General features: G+C 42.2%; 1 long non-coding RNA gene across 1 annotated transcript in view; it reads right to left on the bottom strand.

Moving 5' to 3' along the window:
* Positions 1-1,026: 1,026 nt before the first annotated feature.
* The window catches only part of LOC108961806 (uncharacterized), a 119,426-nt gene continuing 106,571 nt past the window's right edge, over positions 1,027-13,881 (bottom strand). Inside the window, exons 3-4 of the long non-coding RNA XR_007778183.1 lie at positions 2,383-2,488; positions 1,027-1,540 (exon numbers count right to left, since the gene is read on the bottom strand). This is a non-coding gene — a long non-coding RNA (uncharacterized LOC108961806). The remainder of the gene's footprint in view (positions 1,541-2,382; positions 2,489-13,881) is intronic.

Consider the following 13,881-nt stretch of genomic DNA (forward strand, 5'->3'; position numbering starts at 1 on the left):
CATAGGATATGACCAGCTTGCATAAAGTGCTTTGTTACAGTGGTGATATATCACACAGTGGTGCCAAATCCAGTCAGTGTGGGGAGGATTGAAAAGGCTCAGCTACCCTCCAGGCAGTGTGTCCTGATGCCATTCCTGGCACCTTCTACAAAAGGCAGATCCTATTTTGCCCTTTGAATTCCAAAACCAGTGAACACAGTCATGGGAGGCAATCAGTCAGGATCTGTTAATTTGTAAAAAAATATAACTGTATGTTCTCCAAGGGTAAGATTAACTGGGATCTGTACTTCCCAGATTATAAACAACACGCAGCCTTTCTCCTTAACTCATTGCAAAATGTACAAATGTTCCAATGCCAGCTCTGTAATCTTTTAAAATCTTAAACGGAACAGGGGCTCATTCCATTACATAAAAAGAAGTTTGTAGGATCATGTAGCTACCTGCAAATCACACACAGATAAACCAAACAGCACAAGAAACAAGGATAAAGTCACCTTTTATGTAGCTGGTTCCTATAGCAGTGAGATTGTCATGCTCTGTATATAACCCAAAACAAATTGTCTGTTTAGAATTAAAATATGATCCTATTTTGAAAAGTCTTGCCTCCAGGGAGATCATTTTATACCACAGGGCAGATTCAGCTCTGGTGTACGATTTCTGATTTTCATGGAATTGCACCATTAAGGAATTTGGCCCAACATCTTGCCCACACTGATGCAATTCAACTTTTAAGGGACAGCTATGGGGTTTCCTCCTAAGCCAGGCCAAGTTTCTGGAACAAGGGAAGTCTGTAAAAGAAACCGTTGGAGGGATGTTTTAGTCTGGCATTTAGGAACATTCCCATATTAGAAAATGTCACAGGATTTATTTTGTATGTCTTGCATGTTAGAATTTCGTGCTTTTTCTTCTTTCCTTTCAGAGACATTGTCAGTAGGTGGTCACAGTAAAACTGGATAAACCCCAAAGAAATTTAATGAAATGATTATAGACAGAGTGAGTAGAAAGACATTTGTGGATCCAGTTTGTTCTGCCTTATCTTTATTATATAAACCTATTTTCCATACTTAATATATTGTCTGAGCTTGCAATATATGATTAACAGAATGTCTGCACCATTCAGGACTCTGGAGAAAAATGTGAGATGTTAATTTGCCAGCATTGTAGGTAACTTCAAATATTCTGGGCATGACTAACCTCACAGAGCACTTTGGATTTATGCTTTGCATGACAGATGGAAATCTGAATACACACACTGATGCTCTCACTGATGTTGAAAACTTCTGTGCAGGAACAAAGAGCTGTAACACTTCCCTGCTCCTGGAGCTAACCTGGTATTTCCTAAAATCATGCAGCTCCACAGGTCATGGCCCAGCAAACAGGAGTTTCCCCAGCTCTTCCTGCCAGCGCTGCACGTACCGGGCACCGTGACGGGGTGGAAATGTGATGCTGTCAAGGGTCTAGGGGAGATTATTCCCTTCCCTCTGCAGTTGTTTGAGCTGCCCAGACAGCATGAAGCAGATGCTCAGGTTCTTAAGGCTTCCTGGGAAAAACAACACTGTTTCAAAACCATACCAGAAACAAAACTATGGAAAGATTAATCGAGCTTTGGTCAAGAGGGAAGAAGGATGCATAGCTTGTGACAGCAGTGAGCTGGTAAATGATGTGCCCAATGCCCACATCTCCTATGAATAAGTCAGAATATTCAGTGCATCACATCAAAAACTCCTTTGGGCTATTGACATAATAATTGAAAGAACATGGAAAAAGGATAGGACAATCAAAGGTACATTTTAATTTTCCTAATTTTTGCATTCTTACACTAATCTGACAATCATAAAGCCCTAGTATAAATCAAATGGAGCAAATGCTCTCAGTAAATTAAAATATAGACAGAAATATGTGTAGAATATGCTTTTATGTCTGTACAAGAGTTACAAAAAACTTTGGCACATCTGCAGTTTGCACAAGCAGCAGAATGAACCTGCTTCAAGCATTCTTTAAAATCCCATTCGGCTTTGGTAACCTCTGGATTATGCAGCTTGTCTTCTCAAAGCTATAGTAAAACCATCACGGCTTTAATTTTTTGAGTCATTGGCCAGTCAAAAAAGCTGAAAGTGAAATGAAAAGAAAGACATGACAAAAATCAGAAATACTGGATGTATTTGCCATTTCTGTCAGCCACAGATACGAATGTTGTGATAAAGAGAGATAAGAAATTGAGGAAGGAAATAAGTGGTAACTGCATTCTTATTTTAGAGTATTTTATATCTGATTGTTCCAAAATGAGGAAGAATATGTGACTGGTACATAACTCCACCCTCTCCAAGGCTTGCTGGGATCATTGTTTGTGAGTGTAGCCAAACACCAGAACAGTTTCCTTACCTCCAGTCTGCTGCAGTCATGGAAATGCCATGGGACACTCTGGTGGACACCTCATCCCCATGGTCACAGTGGACACGGGGAAGTCGTCATCTTGGGACATATGGGACTGGAAAATTAGAATTGCAGATAATTATCCCATATTTCCTTCCATGGAATCCTGGCCACTGAGGGTCAGCAGCTAAGAAGCAAGTCCATATGCAGGGCACGACTCTGCCATAGTGGGCACCGGACCTGACATGTGGCTGCTGAGAGATCAACCTGCCTTTGTGACCACCTCACAGTCACCTTGAATGCCAAGTGCCCTGTTTCAAGTTAACTCTGTTTTTTTTCCTCCTTACTTTATTGCTTTTAAATGAACTGGCAGCTCAAAGTTTCATCTAAAGCTGTTTCATATGCTTTTCTGCTTTAAAAAAAAGTCTGTGTGAGGATTATCTACTCAACATGAAGCTTTAAGAAATCATATTGATCTGGAATAAAAAAATATCTGTTTGAGCTATTTTGTTTAAATGTTAGTGAAGGAAAGAAATCCCAGACAGGGCCATGGATGTGACTGCCATCTTTTGAGAAAATAAGTGTTCTAAGTCAGCTCAGTGGTACTTGTGCAACTGAGTTTCCAAATGTTGAAAATTGACACCAATATTGACCTGAATAACTTAAAATTTTGAACCAAGAGTAATGTCCCCCTGTAAAAGAAAGACGCCCCAAATTTAAACTCCAACTGCTCCATTTTGAGCTATAAAACAATTTTCCAAGTTGCTGCCTGTATTGGGCTTCAAACCAAAACTGAGTGAATCCAAAGGAGGAAGTCTGATGTACAGCAATGTGAAGGATTTGGGGGGTTTTGGCATGTCAAACCCTTCAAAGTACAACATATTTGCAGTTTGCTATTGCAGGCATTTCCCTACCCACTGGAAGGTGAATCTGTCATGGAGGAATACATGGAGGAATATGCTGCTCTGAGATGATATCACAGGCTGGTCATGTCCTTGCTACATTAACTTTTTCTTGAGCAGAAGAAACTTAGTGTCACCTCTGGTGGGAGGGTGTCCTGTTAACCTTGTTCTCTTTCATTTTACATACTCCTATTGGAGGGAACCAATTCAGAGGTTGAGAGTGGTATTTTTGGCCTTTTAATCATGGCTTGTTCAAAGTCATCCATATTTTGGCAATGGCCTACAATGTTATCTTTACCTGTTACCTATTGCCAGATTTATTCCATAGAATTTTGCACAGATCCCAGGACCAGGGAGGCTTCTGGCTGAAATTCCTTCCAGCCCAGCTCCCAGCAGTCCATCCCAGCCCTTTGCAGTGGGTTTAGCCTGCAAAACCCCATGCAGGGACTTTGGGTTGAGCAGCAATGTTTGGGACGCCCACTCGATGTCCTTCATGTTGGGTGACAGGAAAGCAGGGGAGGGAATGAGCCACTGCATTTGATTTGCAAGGTCCTGAAGCCCTGAGCTGTGGTTCTAGGGGATCTCTGCTCTTTGACAACACTTCCCACCACGTGTTCCAGCCAGGAAGATGAATGTACCTCAGTTAAAGTGAGTCATTCACTGAACCTGGGCCAAACTTTGAAGCAAATCTGGGCCAGTTTACTGCCTCAGGAGGAAACCTGGTTTTTGCATGAATTAGATGTGAAAATAAGCAGAGCCTGACTGACATCTCCTCCAAATTCCAACTGTAAGGGTAAAACCCAGAGGGCATGAGCCTCAGGCATGACAAAAATGAGGAGGGGAAAATGAGGCTTCCTGTCTCCCCTGCAAGAGCCAGAGAGACACACTTTACTCAGGACTTAGGCTAAATTGTTAATGATTTATACACTAATTAAGTAATGTTTATTGAATGGCTTACATATGTAAATGGCTGTAAAGATGCTTACATTTTCCCTGCACTCTCCAATTAAACCAACTTTCATTACAGAGCAAAACAATTCCATCCCAACTTGTTACACCAGTTCTTTAGCCAGGCAGCTTTGCAGCCACTGCTCCCAGCTCAATGTGGGCTATTTTGTTTCTCTGAGGAAACTTCTGTGCTGGTTTGTAGTTGTTTTAATTCCATCACAGATCACATTCTGTTTAATGATAATTTGATTTTGCATTGCAAGACCCAGATGTACATTAGGAGGTCACAACCTTTCCATTTATCTCGTAAAGTAACTATTTTTTCCCCGAGTTCCATCAGGTTAAAACAGTTAGCAATTTTTCTCCTTGAAGTGTCCCTTCAGCTTGGCCAAGATATATAATAGATCAGTGTAGCTACAAATGCATTACAACATTAGTCATCAATTAGTTTTAAACCATCCCTGTAATATATCATTTATCCAGCTTGCTGTAGCACTATTGTGAACATTTAATTTTTTAAAGGCATCTTGATTTTTTAACCTGACGGCTGCATCCCCCTTTTGTCTCCTGTACAGACATCTCCTTAAGGAACAATAAAAATTAGATTTGTTTGACCTGCACTCAGGGTTCGTTTAAGCAAGATGGATTTTAATTGCTCTGCCCAGTCTACCAGACAGCTTTTATGTAATATTCCAGACATTTACGCACTGTCTTTTCCCCTGCTGCAAGCAGGTGTGTGTGCCCACAAATGCCTGTAAAGCAGCTCTTACAATTCATTTCACATCTCTGACAATCCTCTGGGAAATTGCTTTCTCTGAGATACCGGTTGGCATCAAATGAAGGCCTCCGGTCATTGCCACTTCTTCCCTCCTAACACCATTTCCTTTTGTCTTTAAGATTCACCTTTTTGTGTGGCTAATTCTAAAAAGGACCTCGCTGAGGATTGTGTTCCTTGGGCTTGTGTTGTCATTATATGGCACAGGTGACTCACCCCTGCATCTCTCATAGTGAGAATGGCTACAGGGCCTCACCTGTCTCTCCCCAAATCCATGATGTCCTTGCAATAAGATCTACAACTGGAAGAGGTTTGGAGTATAAGAGAGCTCAGTCTGGGAGCAGCAGGTCTGTGCCACAGTCGCTTGGTATCTTTTAGGATCTCTGACTTCAATTAGGAAGTCACGGGAGGAAGTTATCACTGACTCAGAGCCCAGAACACCCCGGCTGCTCTGCCAGCTCCGGGTGGAGGCACAATGAACTCACGTTTGCCCACAATGAACCTTATTTGCTCCAGCTGCCCCGTCAGGGAGAGGAGAACCTCATGTGGAGAAGTTCTTTCCCTGATATCTCTTCCCTTCCATGGGTGATACAATCTGAAGATGATGTCCTCTGTTTTTCCTCTTCTCCTCATTCCTAAAAAGGAAGATTTGGCTGTCCCCTGAGTTATCAAATCAGCACAAAAAAATGGGCCTCCTAAGCAGTTCTTTGTGCCTACAGCTGGTTCTGGTCTCCTCTCTGTTGGACACACACGTGTACTTAATTCCCAGTTGTGCTGGATGCCTATTAAAAGAACAAATCTGCAAGTGAGGAGGGTCCCTTCTGCCATGTCAGTGGAAGTGAGATCCGTAAATCTCCTGCGTGCTGAGGCGAGTGAATGCTCAGAGTGCTTGGGAGAACAGCTGGGAAAGGGAATAAGCAGTTTTTATTGTGCTGCAAAGTGTCACTGATCCAACTTGCTAAGCTGATCCTCATGTGGCACATTGTGCCTGCTCCATGATTCTGCCTACTGCTTCCAGGGGGGTAATCCAGAGTGCTCAGCACTTCAGTCAGCACAGAAAAAGGCACAGACCTGCTTCTCCCACAGCGCTACAGCCAGCATGGTGCAGAGCAGCAAGGCAGCACTGCAGGGGAAGGACAGTTCCAGAATTTGTTAGGGGCCCTGTGAGGGACTAGAGGTGCAGATCATGGTGAGCCACAGAGAAAGTAGTGGAGGAGCTGGGAGATCCACCTGTCTTGCCAGCCTGGGAAGCCAGAAGAGGGTTTGGAATAATCTTCCTCCATGCCACTGCATTTCTCTCTTTTTATCTGCCAGTGGTAAACCCCAGTCCCTCAGGAAACATCCTGGAGTGAGACTGGTACATGATGATGGGGCAATCACAAAACATTTAAAGAAAATGAAGGGTGCTGTGGGAGACTGTGGGAGGAAATCCTGTTTTCTGTTCTTGAAACTGAGCAGAATTGCACACTTGACAAAACAACTGCACAGCTCAAGTAATTCACCTTCCACCTGACCTGCCTGGGCCAGCACTCCAGTGCCACCATAAACTCATGGATGGCTTCCCTCTGGACGAGAGAGGAGCAGCAGGACGTGGTCAGTGTTAATTGTGGCATCCATGGAAGAAATTCAGATGAGGCATTCACTAAGAAGAGCCTTAGAAGACACCTACTTGATGGAGAATTTGTCAACACAGCAGTGACATCAGGAAAAGGGATGAGAGGTCCAGCACACTTACTTTGCATGTGGATACATAATTCTTAATTTCATATTCTGTGTTTTTTTCTCTGGGGCTTTTATATCCATCAGTAAGCCACACCCATATTTTTTACTTCCCTGACAGAAGCACTGAAAATCAGAACCCATTTATTTAGTACCAAACAAATGCAGAAATAAGAGCAGTCTTTAGCACTAAAATACACATTTGTAACCCTCTGAGGACCAGATGCAGCAGAGCTGGAACACTCAGCAGCTATAATGTGCACTGAGAAGTCACATTTGTTCAAGAAAAGCCACATTACTTATATTAATTGGATGTGTCCAGCTCATCCTGAGTCCACTTAAGCCTTGGCAAACCTCTAGCTCTGAGCATAACAAAGGTATTAATACTGATATTCCCTTATATTATCCCATTTACATAATGACTCCCACCTTTGCAGCCTAATACTTATTCTTTGGAACACAGAGAACTATTGACTCATATCTGGACTGGGTTGCCAAAACCTCCTAAATTTAGAGATGTTTGGAACAAGAAAAGGAGTTTGGTTCAGGCCCATCCACAACAGCAAATTAAACACAAGTCATCATCCATGCGAGCGACATTTTCGGCATGTCCAGAGCCTGGTGGGAGCTGACATTCCTTCTCCCAGAAAGATTTACAGAATTTGTGCATTGAAAAGCATTGAGGTAAACCCTGGTCTGAGGGCCAAGTGCATAAATTAGACCTGTTCCCTCCCTTCAGTAAATTACAGACGTACAGGCCGTAGGTTGGCTCGCTGTGCTCTTGGCAACTCTGCGGGTGTGTGTTCACAGAAAGGGAGTTTGTGTCGTACTCACACATTTACATTTCATTTTCTGAGATTTTGGTGCAAGGAATATGTTGTACATCATTTCTTCCCTCCATTCACATCAGATACTGGATTAAACAGACTGAGAAAAAAGAGTAATATTAAAACGTTGGCACGCACTGCACTTTCTCAGCAGAAACTGTGTCGCCTGCACATCACTTTGGTTTAAATGATGTAGGTCAATGTTAGGTCAGCAAGAAGTGCTGGATTAGCATCTGCAGAGATTGAGGTCCTCTCCTCATTCACAGAACAAGTCCAGATCAAGAAACTGCATTAAAGCTTCATGCACAAATCTGCCTTAGAAGACAGGATATTTCCTCAGGCCAACCAAGTGCTCACCTGTTCCTCTAGCCCATGGTTTATATGGAAACCAAACTGGCCAGTTGGCAGAGTGACGAGGGTCTGACACTACCAAACTGCTTCTTCAAACACTGTCAAGGTTTTTATGAGCTGCATATTTGCAGAAGTCCATGTACCTGTGAAATAACTGAATCACTGTCTTCCATGTGTCAAAATGATGCCATTTCTGGGCTGTTCCATCTTCCTCCCACAGACCTACCACGTTTTGGGTGGAATGCATGGCCTGAAAACCCAAATACGTGTGGCAGCTCAGACTGGCTCTAGAGAAAGGACACAGTGAATGGCACTGGGAACCCCACAGCATCCCAAAAGGATGCAGTTCACTCCAGGCTTTCAGCCTCCCAAACTGGATTATCTGTGTGAAGGTTTTCTCAGTGACCTGAAGAACCAGTAGAACCTTTCATTGAAGGCTGAAAGCCTCATGTAATCAGACAACATAAGAATTCAGGTTTCTAAAAAAACACCCAGTATTTTGAGCATACTGCAGGAACTGCTGCTACAAAGTTATGCAAATTCCGGATCTTCTGTTTCTGTAAATAAGAATTTTCCAGGGGAGAACACACAGAGGAGATAGTCGTGCTCTAGCCTGAACAGGGATTGAGAAATTCAGGCTCTAGTCCAGCTCCACTCAGACACTTCGGCTCACTGGCTTCCATTTTCTATGGTGAGACCAAAACAATGGTAATAAAAATCACAATGAAAGCAATTGAAAAATATTTGCATAATTATTTAGCGTGTGTTTGCATGCTTTGCATGTTAAACAAGGGATTGTTCCTCATCCCACACTCTCAGGACAGATAGGGAAGTAGAAAGTGTGGAGCTGAGTGGGAACAAAACCTGATGTGTGTAGAAGTAAATTCAGTTCTGTAGGAAAACAAGCTGAAATGTGTATTTAAGAGAGACTAAATATCGAAAGATTCACAGCCTGGTGGAAAAAAATCAGCGAGTTCACATAGGGAACAAAGGCTGTGACACAGAATGAAGAATGCAAATAATTGTGGAAGAAGCTGATGAATGGTGGGCCAGGCTGGAAATACTGGTAGAGCTGAAATTGTGACAGGTGAACAAAGAATGATGATGATTGATGATGATGATGATGATGATGATGATGATGATGATGATGATGATGATGATGATGATGATGATGATGATGAAGAATCCCTTTTCAGTTTGCACAGTGATGGAATATGAGTTCTGCTGACTCAGGGTGAAACCCAGACTGGGAGATCCCGCTGCTGCAGGGCAAGGGCCAGCTCGGTTATCTGGGATCTCAGCCACTTCCAAAGCACTGCTGAAGCCAAGCACCTGCCTGGGGAAGATATTGCTCCACAAGCCTTTGATATGGCACATTTAGCAGCAGGTTCAACCAGTAATTAATTGAACAAAGCATTCAAGGCAATGGGACAAACCCATGTGGGAATAAGCCTGAGTCACATCGTGCAGGAGTGGCACCCCTAAGCCAAGCCCATCCTGGGGCTGTTCCCTCTTCAGCCATTCAGGCTCTGCCACAGATCAAGTTCTCCATCTGAAACACCAAGTTCTCCCTCATCTGGGATAAATTTACCTTGATTTTCAGACACCACTTTATGTGGACAGGCCAGATGAGGTTTTCTGAACACTCACCCAGGGAGGTGGAAATATCAGCAGGAATTAATAGAAATGTCACCTTGGCAGATTTAACTTACTGTGTCCCCTCAGTGCTTTTCCAACTTTCAGCTGAGGCTGGTTGTATGATTTGGTCAACTAAACTGGGGAAAGGCTGATTTGAGAACAAAAAATGGAGCTGGGGGTTCCATACTCAAGGAAGATAATCCCCTATCAAAAGACAAAGATCTGATACTCTGGCAGTAAAATTCATAAGAGCATCATGAGCTATAAATTAAAAAAAGAAAAAAAAAAAGAAAAAAAAAAAGACAAAGACATAAAGAAAAACAGAGTAATCCAACCATGGGAGAACAGCAAGAAAAGCAGCTGGTTCAGATATTCATATTGACAAAACTTTGGCTGGATATCAAATATATCCTTTCCCACCCTGAAATTCTGTGAGCTTCAAGGGAGCACAAATATCCCTTATCATTGTACATCATTAATTGCCAGTCCTACTCTGTCCAACTACCAGAGCATTGACCTCAGAATGGAGATCCAAGTGGTCCTTATCACCCTTCACCCCACATTACAGTCCTGTGGGTTCATGTGGGGAAAAGCATGAGTTGCCATATGGAACATATCCATCAAAGGAAAGTATTTTTCTCTTACATAGAAGGCCATTCACCATCTCCCACTGGTGTTTGCCATAAAACCAAGACAAAGTGAGGTTGTTTCAGCTCTGTCTGGTCTCAGGGAACATGGATGGATGTTCATCCAGGTTTACTGCAGTCTGGAATAGAATTTCTTCATGCAAGGAGCACATTTAGCTGTCTGCAAATTCCTGAGATGTTTTCAGTAGAAGTGCAAGGTTGTGCTACCAAAGGAGAACATGAGCCAAAGATGTTCTATTATCCATATCCTATTAAAGGTCAGCCAGAGCTCTTACCTCAGTGCTATAATGTGACCAGAAACTTAATTGAAAATATACGAAAAGGTTATTAACAAAGAAATGAAACCATAGTAAATTTAATATAGCCCCAGAAGGACTCTTGCTAGAAAGAGAAGGTTACATAGATAGATAGATAGGCCTTTAATTAAGGTGTATTGCTGGGTTAAGTGTAAATTTTCCAAGCAAAAATGAAGATAGAAAACTGGTAATTGCTTCCAATTTATATTATAAAAATCAGTCATATTCATTTTAGTTTCTATGACAGCCCTACTTAATTCCAAGCTTCATTCACTTAATTGGAAGGGAGAATTCTTTGAGTAAAATGTAAGGAATTGAGGAAAGAGACAGGCAGATTGCAAGAACTGAATGAACAGCACTTTAAATGCAATCATTAAAACCCCTCGTCCAAGATTCTCAGTAGATTCATATTTGCTGTCCTCAAGGGATATTTATTATCAAAGCTGAGTGGGAAAAGATTGGGAATTATATCAGAAAAAAAAAAACTCTAATGGTTTCTTGAAAATTGAATCTGAAGAACTCCCTCTTTCTATTACTGTCATAATTTTTCCATGTCTCAAAGTCAGTGTAGAGTAGAAACTCAAATATTTCTCTCACTGACACCTCTTGCAACTCTGGTGTCAAGTGTAACACAAAGGTGCACAGGAACTACGTTTACCTCAACCAAATTCTCACTTTGTTCACAACAGACCTGCAGGAGGGAGTACATTCAAGGAGGGCTTTGTTGTGAGTGTTCACACAATTCTCCTTGCATAAATCAGTCTCAGGAAAAAAAAAAAAAAAGCCTTCCTGAAGCGGTGAGTCTCTGTGGGTTTGGGAGTCAACCGATGGTGATTAGGAAACAATCCGTGGTGGCTGAGGTGGCAGATAAGAAGCAGAGATGTGAAGAGCTGACATTTAAAAGTAATAATCCTGGAGAATACTGGTGATTCACAAGAGCAGATATCAGAATCACTTGATGACTACTGCTGAATAATAAGTCTTCACCCCTTTCAAAGATGAAAAAAAAAATCGTTGCCCTAACGAAGATGGACTTGTGAGAGGGGTTTAGTTCTTCAGGGTGAAAATTCACAGAGCTTTATGATCTGTAACTGCCCGCTATCCTTCCCCTGACAAAACCCAACACAGGATGGGCTATGGATGTAAACTCTCCACATTCTCTCTTCCTGGACAGGAGATAGAATTCTGTAATTAGAATCAGCCAAGGTGCACGGAATTTTAGTCCCTCCATGCATAAATGGAAACCAGTACATCATGAATGCCTTTGTGGTGAGGGCAGTGGGTTCTGCCACAGGCAAATGCATCAGCAGCACCACTCCCAAGTCTTTTTGGGATCTATTTAAGCAACCACTTGAAAAGGATCCATAGCAGAAAGTGGAGAACGCTGAGGCGAAGGTACTAAATCTCTCAAAGTCAAATGATGTCTGAGAAGTTACTCCGTGGATGGTTTTGGTCTACATCTCTGGTATCTGGAGGAAAGTGATAAGGGACACTGCTCCATCAGTTGAAATAAGAGAAGGTTAAAATCTCCAGATGCCAATCATTCAGAAATACAAAATAATCATGCTGCAAAAGTAATTAACACTTTCAGTTTTCAAAGGGCTGAGGAAGCTTTAACTAATTAAACAGTAAGGTTAAAGCAATTGAAACTCAGATGTTAGGTTGCTAAGGGGAACAGAATAATAGACTGAATTAATTATCTTAGAGAATTCAAGCCTAAAACACCAAAACATTCCTCTGTTTACGTGAAAGGAACGAGCTCTCAGCATGTCAAGAACATTGAAGGTAGCAACAATAAATTTTTATCTGTCAGTGGGAAGGGAAGATAGAGCTCCAGAACGCCCAGGGAGGATTAGGGAGAACAGTAGACAATTGACAGTGAAACACAGACAAAGCTGGGAACATAACCATAAAATGCTTGAGGAAATCCCTAAATCCACTGGTATTAAAGCATTTTCAGGGACTTTTCAATTTCATGGCAGCCTCACTATCAGAGAGTTCTGTCATTTCTGACAGTGGAAGCAGGCTCAGGTCTTCAAGTCAAAAAAGCTTTAGTGACGTTTGAAGTTATTCCATGAAACAATTTCAGATGATTTCCCAAGATACAGCCAATAGCTATCAGTGAGCCTTAGCTGGGAATACAGAAACAAGTTTAAAAAAGGTAAGACAGAGGATTGAACTGAAGCTTTTCAGCTGCTGGGTAGGGAGCCCACACTGTCAGGGTTCAGTGATACCTCATCACAACAGCAAGGCATTCTCCAACCTTTGCTTCTGCCTCTGAGCTATTTTTTACCAAAACTCATAATTGCACCTAGAACTGGATCATTGAAATAAGTAAAAAAAAAACCAAAACCCCACAAAAAAAAAACAAAAAAAAAAAAAAAACAAAAAAAAAAAAAAAAAAAAAACAACAACAAAAAAAAACAACCCAGGGGATTGTCTATTTTCCTTAGCCCAGATTATGTCCATGATCTAATTGAAAAGCACAGCTCCACACACAGCTGGACTGGCACTAAGAGGAGCCAGGAACCTGCAGCATGAGGGCAGAAATGAACTTCCAAGGGTAGAAGAATTTTGTTATAATGGCTTCAATGCTTTGCTTTTGTTTTCAGTAGACATAAAATAATCTGCCTTCAGGAAAAGAGAAGTGAGATAACTTCCATTTTCCAAGGGGAAAATGAGCATCCAGGCAGTCACCACAAACCTGCTGAAATGTTGGGAGTTCACAGCCCACCTTCCCCTTCTCACTGAGACACACAGAGCAAGCACATTACTTTGGCACTAAAAACCAGTTGTGATAAACATTCGTTAAGAAACAAGCCCAAAAAGAACTTTTCTGATATCTGAACAGAGTAAGATGTGAAAACCCAGCAAAAACTGAAGAAATATAATGGAAACTCCCTTTGCTGCCAGTAAGAACAGGGTTTAGATAAGCATAAGAAGAAGGGAAGGGGGTGATTTCAGGGAACAAATATCCATGGATCTTACCCAGAGGGGAAGACCCAGCCACTCTTAACTGGAAGTACCCCCAGCCCCAGCCTGTACCAGTTCCTCCAGCAAACTCAGAGCTGGTGTTGTTACACCACAGCTCTGTTGGGCAGTGGTTGTGACAGGACACAGCACGTGTAGGGAAATGCAACTGTTAAGATGAACTCCTCACTGCATTTCCTGCACATCAGACCTCTCTGATTTGATCCTTTTGCCTCTTTGTCTGCTCTGACACAATCACAAAGCTCTGGATCCCTAAGCTCAGCCAGGCCCAAGAGTTACTGCTCACCCAGCTGGTCCAGGCACCATTTCTCAGCATCCCTGGCTCATCCCCTCTCCTGCCACCTCTGCATCTTTGTGCCTTTTCATTTGGATATTTCTCTTTCATTTTTTAACCTCTACTTCTTCCCATGTGCA

Source organism: Serinus canaria, chromosome 8 (assembly GCF_022539315.1).
Source record: "Serinus canaria isolate serCan28SL12 chromosome 8, serCan2020, whole genome shotgun sequence".
Taxonomy (NCBI): Eukaryota; Metazoa; Chordata; class Aves; order Passeriformes; family Fringillidae; genus Serinus; species Serinus canaria.